General features: G+C 39.2%; 1 protein-coding gene across 2 annotated transcripts in view; it reads left to right on the forward strand.

The window, feature by feature from the left end:
- The first annotated feature begins 9,550 nt into the window (after nucleotides 1-9,550).
- The window catches only part of N4BP3 (NEDD4 binding protein 3), a 571,688-nt gene continuing 568,106 nt past the window's right edge, over nucleotides 9,551-13,132 (forward strand). Inside the window, exon 1 of one of the 2 annotated variants that reach the window (XM_044069431.1) lies at nucleotides 9,551-9,826. The gene's annotated coding sequence lies outside the window, so the exon portion shown is untranslated. The remainder of the gene's footprint in view (nucleotides 9,827-13,132) is intronic. The other variant, XM_044069433.1, reaches the window with a different exon arrangement.

The raw sequence follows: 13,132 nt of genomic DNA on the forward strand, positions 1-13,132 counted from the left end.
CTTTCTGTGAAACTCTGTAAAAATAAAAAAAATCACCGGCTGACATTCATTATCATTGCCTATATGTCTTTCGTATTTCTGAATTGCCACTTTAGAATGTATTCTTTCTTAATGGGTTCTTTCTAAAGCTCATGTGCTAAGCACTCAACAAATCAATACACACATACACACACACTCGTGTGCGCGCGTGCACGCACACACTTTTAAACAGACATGCATTCAACACACATGCACACACACTTAAATATACATTCACAGACAACAGAAGTGATGGCAGCTGGGAATTTTCTCTGTTATTGTGGAACAGCATGTCACATTGTAACTGCAATAAATAAATAAACAAACAAATAAACAGTAGGGGACCTTATGCGCCAAATGTACTGCTTTCTTAGTTTCCAGCACCTCCCATAAACCATTTACTATAGCGTCACAGCAACAAGTGTGAGTTACATGAATACTAAATATGTCTATGTACATACTAGTATTTGCACAAATAAGATGACAAATAAATATTAAAATGGTACACTCAGTCACCAACTTCCTCACAGTGTAGAGCCTCTGGTTCTCCCCTTAGATGATGCTCTAAATTAATTTAATATGACTTTCCTGAATATTCTAAATAGCCTTGCACCTCCTAGAAGGACGAGACTAAAAACAGATAATGCAATTTGACTGTCCAAAAAGAGTAGAATGCTAATGCAGGATAGAGAAAATGCATGGAGAGAATGGCAAAAATATAAAACAACACAATGTCTTGAAAACTTCAGAATGCTTTGCAGTTGTACTAAAAAGAAAATAGATGAAGACAAAAAATTATACTATAATAACTTTCAAAATAATAGTAAACACAACCCTAAAAATTTCTGGACAGGCATTAAGGAAATCTTCCATTCTGGCCATAAATTCAACCTTAACCCCTCTCCCATTAACTCATCACTCAAAACCACAATGCAATTCAGCTCTTATTTCATAGACAGTATAGCATCTCTAATTAACGATTCTCAACATCTAATCTCAACCCTGCCCAGCAGCCAAGAAACACATCAACTTTCACCTTCAAACCTGTACCCATGTCCTATATCAAACTATGCTTAAACAAGCTCAAACCATGCTCTTCTTCAGCTGATGACCTTCCAAGTGAATATCTTAAAATAACAGCCGATAACATTGCTTACACTGTCTCAAGACTTAAAAATAGGTCAGTCCAAGAATCCTATATTCCCTCTCTCTGGAAGAAGTCGCACATTATCCCTCTGCACAAAGAAGGGAATTCAACAGACATTACTAATTTTAGACCTATAGCAATTGGGTCCCTATTACTTCAATGAAAATTCACATCACTGAATGGCGTTTTGGATGGCATTTTATCAAACATGCTGTTCTTCGAACCATTCTGATCAAGACTGTATTATGGTGGGATCAGGAAATTTGCTCTTTCCCCACTGTAGTGCGATCTTGAAGTTGGTATATATAATTAGTGGGAGGTTTGGAGGGTTCGATGAACAGCATTTCCAATGACATGCTGCTCAGTGATGCATATCTTCTATGAAGTAATATAGACCCAAAGCAATCTTATACCCTTCTTCTCCAAAATACTTGAAAAATATAATCAGAAACAGTTGCTAAACTATCTCCTGCAGGAAGAACTATACCCCACAAAACATGGCATTTGCCCTTCCCATACTACTAATCCTGCACATCTAACCTGTATAGATACTGTCAATAAAGCTGGAAATAACAACAAACTAGTCTCCTGGTTATTTCTAGACTTGTCTACTTCTTCTTCAAATGTCCTCATTAGGTCTCTCTCAGCCCACCTTTTATAGTTCAAAAGCTACGTATCCAATAGGTATCAGTCAGTAAAATGGCACTCCACCCTCTTTTCATACCTCCTAGTCATGACCAGTGTACCACAAGGCCCTCTCCTAGTTCCCATCCTCTTTAACATTCTACACATCCAGACAACAGGCCTCCCTAATACAGTACACAGATGATTCCACACTTATTTGCACATCTGATAACATGGCACACCTCTAACAAATTTTATTTTATTTAACATTTGTTTACCAGGGAGGTCCGACTGGACACAGGTCCTTTTTCAGCAGAAGCCCGGAGAGAAAAGCTCCATGAGTAACAGTAAATTTTAATGCACACATTACAATAATTAATAAAGTATAAAGTAAACAAAATGTAGTATACATAACATACAAATTTGTTACATCTTGACAACAAAACCTGGGCTTTGAACATAACTACAACTATTTGTAGGTATGACTTATGTCAAGACATAAGGTTAAGACAGGTCGGTAGGAACAAAGGATTAAACACCGGTGAGAAGTTGGATATGTTTTGAGTATACTGTGATGTATCAGAGCACTCATGAGGGGTTAGTACAGGAACATAGCCACTTATTTTTTAGATAAGCTTTAGGTGATGGCTTAAAGTGATTAGTGGATGAGATTGAGAGAATAGAGTTAGGAAGGGAGTTCCATATACGAGATATATAGTTGGAAAATAAAGATTCTCATGCAGTGTTTTTGGCCTTGGAGACGGTGAGCAAGTTTGTATTGTTAGAGCAAAGTGGTCTGCTGGAACTGTAAGGAAGGATGAGATTTTGTAGTGCAGGGGTTCTAGTTGGTTGTGTTACAATTTTGTGTTAGAGAGAGTTGGTTGTAAAGAATAATGCTGGGAAACTCAAGCCAGTCTAGCATCCTTAAAGCTGTACAATGATGTGTTCTATATGGGCAGTCAGATGAAAACTTTTATTATGACATGCGTCTAGCTTAGATAAGTCAGTTTTCCTTAGATTAGTTAAAATTGGAGAGGCATAAAGTAGAGTGGAGAGCAGATGGGTTTGTGCTAATGTAATTTTGGCCATTGTGGTCAGGCACCTTTTGTGCCTATATAGACTTCCAAGTTTCTTATGGACTTTTTTTTATAATTAGTGAGACATGCAAGTCAAATGTTAGGGTGTTGTCTATTTCCACTCCAAGAAGCTTTGTATGGGTTGCTGGGGAGATCACAGTATTGTCTTTGGCTAGTATGTTAAATGTTGGGCATGAGATAGATGTCTTGTTAGGTTGGAAGAGTAGTAATTTAGTTTTGTTTGGGTTCTGGATTAGATGGGCATTGGTTAACCATGTTTCAATAGAAGTGAAAGATTCCTGTGTTTGAGAATGAAGAGTTGATAGAGAAGTGGCAGCACAGATCAGTGTTGAATCATCTGCATACTGTTTTATAGAACCATGTGGAGTAGCTGTGTGTAGATTATTAGTAAAGAGGGAGAAAAGGAGAGGGCCCAAGATAGATCCTTGGGGGACACCAATGGTAAAGGAAGGCGCTGAGATAGGTCACCCTGCCATAGAACAGATTGTTGATGGCCAGATAAATAGTTATGAAACCATGCTGTGGTAGATGGTGAGAAGGATAGTTCAGTTAGTACATTTATTAGTTTGGAATGGGAGACCATATCAAAAACTTTTGAAAGGTCTAGAAAGATGGCAGATACAAAGTTGTTATTCCTGTGATGGTTTACGGTATTAGTTAAGGATAAATTACTCAGGAAGCTTTAACAGCAATTGAAGCATGGCTTTGTAACTCACAATTCATCTTGAACATTAAAAAACAAGCCACTACTTTTTTCCTCAAATCCCTCTCCCATAAAAAAACAAAATATAAAGTCATATCTCTTGGTAATACAACCATTGAAGTCACCTCTCATAGCAAGTTATTAGGGATGATAGTGGATGAGGATTTTAAATTCGACCTGCTTATACAAAAATGTATAAGAAAAACTTGTCAAAAACTAGGGATGCTTTATACAGTCAAAAACTTTCTCATTGACTCAACTAAAGCTACACTTGACAATACTTATCTCCTCCCGTCACTTCTTTATGGTGCTCCCATCCTTACTAACCTTCAGGCATCACATAAAGCAAAACTTGATCAATGCTATAACAAAAGTTCTAAATTTGTAGCAAATACCCCTTTCGGAATCCACTACTGTACAGCACTAATAAGCCTAAATTGGTTAGAACTCTCTGTCAATTAACACATGCACAGCTTCTTACCACCTATAAAATTATCCAGAATCCATCTTCTTGTCCAGCACTAAATAGCATTATACACAACTATGTTCCTAGTTAGTCATTACGATCCCATGACCAAAAACTCCTGTCTGTCCACAAACCTTTCAAATCTGCTAGGCATTGTCTGTACTCATACCATGCTGCTAAGGCCCAGAACTCCTCTATCCATCTGGTCAATACCCTCTCTCCCATCCCTCAAAACCATTCTGAATGACTTCCTAGCAAAAAACGGACTCTGTTCTTGCTCAACACCAGGATAAACTATATCCCTAAATGTGAACATATACCTGTTCATACCTAACATTTCCTTATCATCCCTTCTTCACTCACTTCCTTACTTGTATCAATTTCTGTCTCCTAGCTTTCACTCTAAATAAACCAAAAGCCTGATTTTCTCTCACTTTGTATTACAATCCCTGTTCATATTACACTAACTTACCTTTAGTTTCTCTATAAACTGGCTAATTTTTTTCTAAATATTAAATAATTATTATATAACTTAGATCTGTTCTTAAGGAATGTTTTCATATTATTCCTAATATGGTAAAATTATTTAAATTGTATTTTTTTTGTATTGTTTTAAAGATTGTAAAATTATTCTTCTTAAAATTTTTTGTAATACTTCTGAGCTTTTCTCCCTGGGCCTCTGTTGAAAATGGGTTCCTACCCAGCTGGACTTTCCTGGTAATCAAATGCCAATAAATAAATAGACAGCTTTCTCCAATATGCATAATGAAAAAGCTTTGGCTGCAGCCCAAATGACCAAAGACTATCTAGTGACCTGAGCACTAGAATAGTTGGCCAGGCAAGGTGAAGGTGAGCAAACGCCACCAGCTTGTCCAACCTGGGCTGCTGAGAAAGGTACAGCTCAGTTTAATTCCATAACCTCAATGGGGGTGGGTGGCTGTTGCAGCAAAGTAGAGCAAAGGTCTTCACATGTGCTCACCAAATAGTGTGCACTGTAGCCAGGTTTGAACACGTATGGAGGTTTTCTTGCATGGGACCCGGCATTACACGTTTGTTATTTATCAAGGCTACCCATCAGGAAACAAAGGTTAGAGTATGGCTAACTGTAACAGTTGCTTGGCTGACAGTCTTCCACTATTGGACTCTACTACAGAGAATGGATGGGCTAATAGGGCAACAGGAAAACTGACTGATAGTAGGCATGGGGAGAAAAGGCAAATATTTCAAAAGAAATGACTCCCTACTGGAAGTTGTTGTATCTTTCGGCTTTTCCCGGTTAGGGGTCGCCACAGCGGAACTCCGGTCCACTAATGATTGGCAGTAGATTTTTGCATGCTGGTTTGCCGGGCCTAACGCACAACCTTCAACGAAGGACCGCCCATTCACGCATGTCGCCACACAGAAGACGCTCTAACTGAGAATCGAACGGGCAACGTCTAACTGTGAGACGACAAACGTTACCGCAGCACCACCCGACTCACTATTGGAAGTATACCTGACAATTTGAAAATGAATTTATAATGATAACAAACACATAAACATCCACACGTACATACACACACAAACACACACACACACACACACACACACACACACACACACACACACACACACACACACACACACACACACACACACACAGAAGAAACTGAACTTTAGTATTTGCTCTCACACTTAAATGCTTCTGTATTGGGGGGGGGGGTTCACCTCAGCACATCCCTTGATGTTGGAGGCTGTGACTCATACCTTTGTTATTTATATATACTAACTCTGTGATTGCTATTTTATTTTATTTGTATTTGTATCTTAGTAAGGCCCATTCCCACTTAAATTTTCACTGTTCTGAGTCCTCCAATTATGATCCTTAAACATTCAATATGAACTCAAAAAATGGTACAGATGCAATAATACATGATCCCTTTGACTTTGCACTCAGGATCACACCCGATCAGTTGGGAGAAAATATAGAATTAATTCCTACTACCAAAAGGGAGTTAGCTCAGAATATTAAGGCTCTCATCTGTTAATGAGCTGCTTCTTGTATCCAGTGTTTAATTCCTTCAACCTCCAACTACCTACTGTGTAACTCCAAGCAAACCACTTAATCTAACATTGCTCCAGTGCCATCCTTAAAAACAGACAATTATTACTACAGTAAAACAATGTTTCCCCAACGGTCATGCAGGGGAGTTAAACCTCTGGAAATATACAGCAATGATTTCTGGCCTCTTGAGTTTCATTGTTGAGCTTGTAGTTATTAGTACATAATTCAAAAAGTAAGGCAGGAGCATGCATAGTGAGTACATTGCCACCCTAGTGCTAGGGGTTCTCCAGTTTGATTCTCCACTGGGGTGCCTTCTGTATGGAGTCTAGAGCTTCACCCTGTTTTTGAAATGATTTTTTCTGGTGCTGCAGTTTCTTCCCATCTTCCAAACACATAGAAGCAGTTGGCAAACTGTCATTCACCAAATTGCCCTTAGGTGTGCCTATAGTTTGTGATCAACTGGGCTTATTCTGCGTTATACCTATGACTTGTCCAGATCAGGTTTCAGTGTCTTGCACCCTTTGGTTGTTGGGAAATGTTAAAGTTATTCAGTGTCCATGTGATCCTGTAAAGGATAAAGCAGGTTAAAGGGCAGTGCCTTGATATCTGGTAGAAAAGTGCCCTGGTAAATGCTGGTACCACACTTATGTAGCATACGTCTCATCTGTCCCTGATTTTCAGGGATGTCTCTGAATTTGACTCAAATTCTAGCTATGTCTCTCTTAATTCCTCCTAAAAATGGTGACTTTTGGAAAAAGGTGACGAATTATAATTAATAAATCTTCATCTTTTCTTTTGGCTGTTCCCGTTAGGGGTCGCCACAGTGCATCATCTGTTTTCATTTCTTCCTGTCCCCTGCATCTTGTCAACCACCTGCATGTCCTCTCTCACCACATCCATAAACCTTATCTTAGGCCTTCCTCTTTTCCACATACCTGGCATCTGCATCCTTAGCATCCTTTCCCAATATACCCAGCATCCCTCCTCAGCACATGTCCAAACCAATGCAATCTTGCCACTCTGGCTTTGTCTCCAAACAATCCAACCTGAGCTGACCCTCTAATATACTGATCCCTAATCCTGTCCATCCTTGTCACACCATGTGCAAATCTTAACATCTTTAACTCTGTCACCTCCAGCTCTGACTCCTGCCTTTTTGTCAATGCCACCATCTCCAACCCATATAACATAGTTGGTCTCACTACCCTCTTGTAGACCTTCCCTTTCACTCTTACTGGTACCCGTCTGTCACAAATCACTCCTGACACTCTTCTCCACCCATTCCACCCTGCCTGTACTCTCTTCTTCACCTCTCTTTCACACTCACCATTACTCTGAACTGCTGATCCCAAGTATTTAAACTCATCCACCTTCGCCAACTCTACTCCCTGCATCCTCACCATGCATGCATCCTTCTTCTCATACACACACATATATTCTGTCTTAGTCCTGCTGACCTTCATTCCTCTCCTCTCTAGAGCATATCTCCACCTCTCCAGGGTCACCTAAACCTGGTCCCTACTCTCACTACAGATCACAATGTCGTCTGCAAACATCATAGTTCATGGGGCCTCCTGTCTGATCTTGTCTGTCAACCTGTCCATCACCACTGCAAATAAGAAAGGGCTCAGAGCTGATCCTTGATGTAATTCTACCTCCACCTGAAACAGATCCGTCACTCCCACTGCAAACCTCACCGCCACACTACCCTCGTACATATCCTGTACCACTCTTACATTCTTCTCTGCCACTCCCGACTTCCTCATACAATGCCACAACTCCTCTCTAGGCACCTTGTCATATGCTTTCTCTAAGTCCAAAAAGACACAATGCAACTCCTTCTGACCTTCTCTATATTTCTCCATCAACACTCTCAGAGCAAACATCGCATCTGTAGTGCTCTTTCACAGCATGAAACCATACTGCTGATCACTAATCTTCACCTCCCTTCTTAACCTAGCTTCCACTACTCTTTCCCATAACTTCATGCTGTGACTGGTCAATTTTATCCCAACAATTAATAAATAATGACAATAATTAGAGTTATAGACTTATTTTAGTTAAGAAACGGTATATTAATTCGTATTCCCTTATTCTGTTAGTGTTTCAAGTTAATTGTACAAATGTTGAAAAAGTGCCCCTGATTATTTCTGGATTAGTCCCTGATTCCGTTGATTTATCCCTGATTGGTTGGGAGCTGTTCATGTAGTAGATGGTATGAGTACGTTGTGGCACTGTAGCTCTTAACCTTTTACCTCTAGAATTAGGTACACAACAAATAATTAGAGAAATAAATTTTTTAAATACTGGTACTATTAACATGGAAAGTTGATAGAAAACGAGGATGTGAACTAACATGCATTTTCTGGAGTATAGGACGCCTGTACTGTAACTATAATGATTTTCAGTATTTTACTAACTGTAATTAATCACTTTTCTGAAAAAAAAAATGTGCAACGCATATCTCTCTCAAATGTCCACATTTTCACAAAACGTCCATGTTTTTGTCTCTTATCTGTGATCTCTTCCTCGTAAAATTTGTGATTTTCTGGATTTTTGAGGTGAGTCAGTGAAAACTGAATTCACTACATAATGACAGGCATTTGAGCTTCCGACTTCATATTCTTCAGAAAATGCATGGTAATAAATGACCTTTAATTCTAGCAACTTTCTAAGTTTGTAACAGCAATATTTAAAATTTGTCCCCCGTTATTTTGTCTTTGTCCAGATTTTTTGTGCTAAGATGATGACAGCTGTGGTGCAATGTTTTTGGAGGTAAGACGCAAATTTTTGATCCAAAGTTAGGGACAGTTGAGAGGTATATGTAGCACTTGTGGGTTAAACAACGCAGACGTTTTTGTAACTACTTCATTGAACCCGTTAAAACTGTGGCTGAAACGGGCCCTCTGGAAATTCATCGGATGAGACGAAAAAGTAAGTTTTTGCATTTTATTTGATTCTCGTAATATTTACTTTTTTGTTTAGATATTTACTCTTTGTTACCAGGTAAGTGAACTGTTTTGGACCATTTTCATCAAAGGCCCTCGGCATTTGGCAGAGAATAATACACAGGCGTACGACAATAGCATATTAGTAACCAAGTGCTTATTACTAGAGAATGCAGTTATTCATATGTTACGTTTTACAGTAAATTATTTATTGCCATTAGCAAACTATTCTATTAAAACAAGGTTAACAGCTGGGTTTAAACACCGAACGCATAAAACTATTGCTAGTAGCCAACATCTGCTCTGGAACCGTACAGTGACAGTATTTTACTGTGAAACATGAGCTTCCAATTCTCAGAGGAAGCACCGAGTCCTGATTCGCCAAGATGAAGTCCGGTCCTGCATTTCTCCAGTGCCAAGTATGGTAGCATGCGTAGTCCAGTCCTGGAATTCTACACTTCCACACAGGACAGTATGCGCACTCCAGTCCTGCACTTCTGCTACTCCAAACATAAGTGGCATGTTTAAGCAAGGGAGGATTAAGGGTGTACAAGCAGCTCAGGTTTCACTCGCATTCTTGCGACCTGAGAGGAGGAGGGTTCAAATCGCAAAGAGGGAAATCTTCCACGCATTGTCAGAGTACTCACTGCCACTGAAACAAATACATTTACTAACGAACTAATGAAGAGCATACAGCCGTCGTACTCCAGTAAAGTGCAAGAGTAGCTCTCGAACCTGCAAATACAGGAGGGTCGGGGAAGAACATTTGGCGCAAAATGGTAAGGTCAATCTCTTCTTTTGAAGTGCTTGGGTGCACGTCTTGTTTCTAAGAAGAGGTTCGGCGATCTAAGCTTGTCTTAGAGCTCTCCGCAAAGTTTATTCTCTGGCTGATCTCCTTGCAATTTTTAAGTGTTCTCTTTATCACATTTATAACGGTGTGGACAAAAAAGGGTCCGGAGTGGCTTTTTCTTTGTGGCGGAAGAGAAATATAACCTGTAAGAGGCTTGATTGACTAGGTTTGTCTAGTCTATGGTCTGTGAGTAAGACACCAGTGGAAAGTATCCTACCCCAAATAAGTTCTGCAGTGCCACCTGGTTTCCTTAATGTGGAATTTAGATACACAGAACAAGACGGTGCAGATTGCATTAAGCACTCCACAGTACTCTTAACAACCTATTCACATATAACCTCATTACTTGCTCTTCTATTCGGTAGGGTCTGTATACGTGCCTGGTAGTGTCATTCCTGGAATTCATTGAAAGTGCCCAAGTAGTATTTGGATTCCGTCTCATCTGAGTGACATTCCTTTAAAATACTGCATACAGTCCTCTGAACCTGTTACGCATTCAGTAAAAAATCCCCAAATTTTGTAGTTTCGTTTCCAACGGTACTTCTCTCAGCTGTCAAGTAAGAGTTTACTATTGATCAGTTTGTTAACCATGTTCACGGATTGATCCCTTATGGACCTATTTCAGGCAGCAAAGCCCAGAAAGTAAAATATGTACACAAGATAATATGAATAGAAACATGAAACTTAAAATAATATAAAGTAATATTGCACGTTGATAATATGAGCATTTATACTGATATGCCATTTCTGTGAATCCAAGGACTGCAGTGTAGCTGGAAACAGGTAGAGAGTTACATTCAATGGCAATATGTTGCAGTGTCTTGGAGACAAAATGAGAAGAACATGGATATTTACATCCCTTGTGTGCATAAAGTGACATTGATATTGATCTGTTTATGATTTATGTTAGGAATATACTGGGAGAGTCAGTAGAATGCCATGGCTGTAATCTGGTAATCACGTGCTTGTGAACTGCAACCACCAGAACTGTTGTCTGTATATGTCGTTGTGTTATGGCTGTTCGTTGTTGTCTTCCCTTAGCTCTGAAAGTCCCGCTTTGTGTACTTTCGACTCTTAACAATGTTGTCCCCTCATCATAGAGTGTGACCTTTATTTTACAGTTTAGTTTATCTAATGGTAGTCTGCATTTATTTATCCACTGTGTGGAGCTTGTAGCAAGTGCATGTTGGTATGGTTGATAGTGGGGTATAAATGGAATTGTTAGGAGCATTTTGTTCAAGGGCACTGCAATAAGTTTTTGTGGACGATAATGTGTGTTTGCAGTTTACAGCTGTGAAGAGTTTTTGTTTAAGCACAGGAGAGCTAAATGTTGTGTGCTGATAGCATACCTCTGAACTGTCCAGATTTTTTGCATCATATTTTGGTCTGTTTCTCATAAAATTGTGGTTTACTGGCAAATATCATTGAGGATTGAACTCGGGGAAAATAACGACAATTTAGTTTTAGACTTCATACCCTCATAAAATTCACGCTAATGCAAAACCTGTTATTCTTGTCAACTTTTTAAGTTTAGGTGCAGTATTTAAAATTCGACCCTAGTTTTGGGCTTTTGTCATTCCATTATTTATGGCTTTGTCCAGACTTTTTGCTCTAAGAGGTTGAGAGGTACTGCTAATAGTGACTGAGAAGGTTGTTTTCTGAAATACCTAATGATGTTGTGTGTGTGTGTGTGTGTGTGTGTGATACGGTCTGTGAAAACTGTTGTGTATTACTTCAAAAGACAGCAAAATCTTGTCACTCCTCAGACAGTAGGGCAAGAATAAAGTTTTTTTTTCCTTGATAGAGTGTGTGCATATGGATATGTATGAGCATGTGCATAATTAATTTGTAATGTTTGTCCTCCCCCATCAGTAAATGCTGAGACATGGTCTTTGCAGTTTTTTGTAGCTGCCTTTTTTTTTAGGATGCTGTCATATCCTTTGCTATACTGAAGGTTTGACAAGCTTACTTGGATTTGTCTGCATGTGCAAGATTCTTAATGACTAGCTTTGATCTGACAGCTGCAGTGCTTTGTTTAGGCAGGGGCATGCTTCTATGTTCACTGCCCTTTGGAGTTAGGGCTGGTGATTATGCACATTAATAAAGTTAAGGATTTTCTACCTACCTTCCGCATAACATTCACAATTTTTCTGTCTACTACCAACCTTCCTTGTAAAATAAGACTGTGCTGCCATCTTTTGTATATCTTCACCCCCCTCCCCAGATCTATGCAAAAGAATAAAAGGAAATGCAAGTCCTTGTTTAACAAGCCTGTTACATTTGGCATCAGGTGAATTTGTGACTCTGCTGCATACCTATATCTCTTCTTCAAGCTGACTGTGCAGTTTTTTCCATCTTGACTGATAAAATGCAAGAGTTAATTCTTGGTGGCCCCTGAGGGACATGAAGAAGTAAACCCACTCCCTGTATTATCTCTCCATGCAGGCCAACGTCTGACCTATATAGGACTTCAGCTTTATTAAAGGAGGGGTGTGAAGTTCAGCTTTATTAAAGAAGGGGTGCATAGTTGGTGGGTTACACTATTGTGTCTTGCTACTAAAGTAATTGTGGAGTTTTTTTTTTTTTTTTTTTAATTCAGACACCAGTCACCAGCGTGATGCATACAGCAGGTGAAATCTATCCAAGGTGACTTGTCTGCTTTACATGTTACTCTGTAACCTAATTTAGTGCTGCCTGAAATTTATAACTGGAAGTTGCACTTGCTGAAACATGCCCTTTGACCCTGCTTGAGTGGACTGCATTGAGAATACTAATTAACAACAAATCAGGCTTGCTGACTCATCCATGCCTTACTGCACATCGGCCCCCAAGGTTTTATTTATGTGCTCATTTCTGCACTGCAGTGCTGTTATGCCACAGGGTGACTCATCTTTCATCTGCATTGATATTGTTATCAGAAGGCAATCTTGCTGTCTAGGTTCATGTCTCTGATGTCATACCAGAATATCATAATCATATTGTTTCCTTCTCTTATCTGGGGGCAGAAGGGAGTTGAATACATACAAAGACACACACACACAGATATATTATATTTTTTTGCTTCTAACTCAGACATTTTGTTATTAAATAAAATAAAATAAATAAAATAAAATTTTATGTCCATTATGCATGTTGGGCACCTTAACTGGTCACATCACAGTATTGCCTGCAGAATCACTGCCAGGTCAGTACTTAGTTGACATTTCAGATTTGCATCATACTGGGCTGCAAACTG

This window comes from Protopterus annectens, chromosome 4.part0, assembly GCF_019279795.1.
Source record: "Protopterus annectens isolate FY-2018-M chromosome 4.part0, PAN1.0, whole genome shotgun sequence".
Classification (NCBI taxonomy): domain Eukaryota; kingdom Metazoa; phylum Chordata; order Ceratodontiformes; family Protopteridae; genus Protopterus; species Protopterus annectens.